Raw genomic sequence first — 1838 nt, 5'->3', positions numbered from 1 at the left:
GTGTTTTATGTGCTTGGTCGTGGTGGAAAAGCCTGCCACCTTCACCATGGGTCATTTGTCACCGAGGGTGGAATGAATGGAAGAGAGGAAACCAACTATCCATTCAAAACCTCTCCTACCTTCTCCACTCTGGAGTCTCATTCACGCCCAGGTCGCATCATGGCGTGAATCTTTAGCTCTGGGCTTTCTAAGCTCCCCAGCGGGGCCGCCTGAACACACCCCATTAACCTGGGGAGGGAAATAATGAACAATCAAGCTGACTAAACAGAACCAGGGGAGCTCAAAAACAATGCTCAGCCAGGCAGCCAGGCAGGCCTGTGCTCACAGCGTGATTCTGTCTATGAGAAGTTCAAGAGCAAGCAGAAGAAATGAGTCTATAAGGACAGCGGGGGGGGGCAACCAAAGCCTGGAAGAGGGGGAGGCACAAGCTGACCTTGAAAAAGTGGCACCAGTGGTCCATGTACTTACTAAATCATACCTTGCTCAAGGTGATTTTTTTCAAAATCAGGCTGGGTTGGCAATGGGGAACAGCGGGTTAAGCCACCACCTGCAGCACCACCAGTATCCCACATCACACTGCGAGGTTGAAGTCTCCGATGCTCTGCTTCCGATCCTGGCCCCTGCAAATGCGCCTGGGAAAGCAGCGGCAGATGGACAACGTGCTTGGGCCACTGCCACTCATGTGGGAGACCCAGAGAGAGTTCCAGGCTTCGGCCTGGTCCAGCCCTGGCTATTGCAACTGTTCGGAGCATGAACCAGCAGATGGAAGATTCTCTTTCTCTCTCTCTGTCTCCTTCTCTCTCTAACTCTTACCTTTCAAGTAAAAATAAATACATAAATATAATTAAATAAAAATAACAAATAAAACCAGGTGAAGTTTTCCCAGGAGTAAGCAGAAGCCCTGAGCCAGCAGTGTTGCTCCCTGAAAATGGGGGGGGGGGGGGGGGGGACAAAGGGGTCCCAGGTGGGGCAACATTCCTTCCCCAGCCCGCTAGGGGCTCCCCACTAAGGGTGCTGTCCACACAGCCAGCACGGAGAGCTTCCGGAGCACATCGGGTCCCCGTTTAACCAGCCCACTTGGCCCTTCCAAGAACTCGGCACCAGCGGTGGCCCCTGCACAGAGCTTTGCTCCCCTGGTCTAGCCTGGGCTTCGTGTCCTCTTGGGTCTCAAGGCGACCTCCAGGCCCTGTGTGTCCCGGGATAGCCATCTCTCTGCCACAGCACCTCTGACCTCTGACCCCTGCCCCTCCCCTAAAGCTGGGCTGTTGGCCACCAGCACCTTGTGGCCACCACGCACCCCAAACGACACCGGCCCGAACGGCACCTGCTCCAAATGAAAAAAGACAAAGCCAGACTGTGAAATATTATTTAGTAGATTAGCCTACATAGTATTAACGAAAAGTTTCCTCCTTTTAAAACCGCGCCCACTCGCAGACGCACAAAAATACATCCTCCGGGAGCACCCCGAGGAGCCCCAGGCCCTCGGCTGGCTGCGCGGCCCGGCGCCCTGAACCCAGAACCAAGGCCCATTTTCTCCTGCTGCGGCCGGCTCACGAGTTCCCCAAAACGCGGCGCAGACTCGATTTCCCCGAGGGCTTCCTCGGCGCTCACGGACGCCCCCCGCCCCGACCTCCGCGGGCCCAGGCCGCCACCCTGCCCTCGCCCGAGGCAGCGGGACTCAGGGTCCAGAGCCCGGTTTCGGGCGCCCGGCGCCCCAGGGGCGGGCCGCGCGGAGGGCGGGGCAGGGCCCGGAAGAGGCGGGCCGGGGGCGGGTCCTTGCGGGGCGAGCCAATAAAAGCACGAACGCCGGCACTCGGGCGCAGTCTTGCTCGTGGCTG

Source organism: Oryctolagus cuniculus, chromosome 11 (genome assembly GCF_964237555.1).
Source record: "Oryctolagus cuniculus chromosome 11, mOryCun1.1, whole genome shotgun sequence".
NCBI lineage: Eukaryota > Metazoa > Chordata > Mammalia > Lagomorpha > Leporidae > Oryctolagus > Oryctolagus cuniculus.
Note: the sequence above shows the minus strand (reverse complement) of the source record.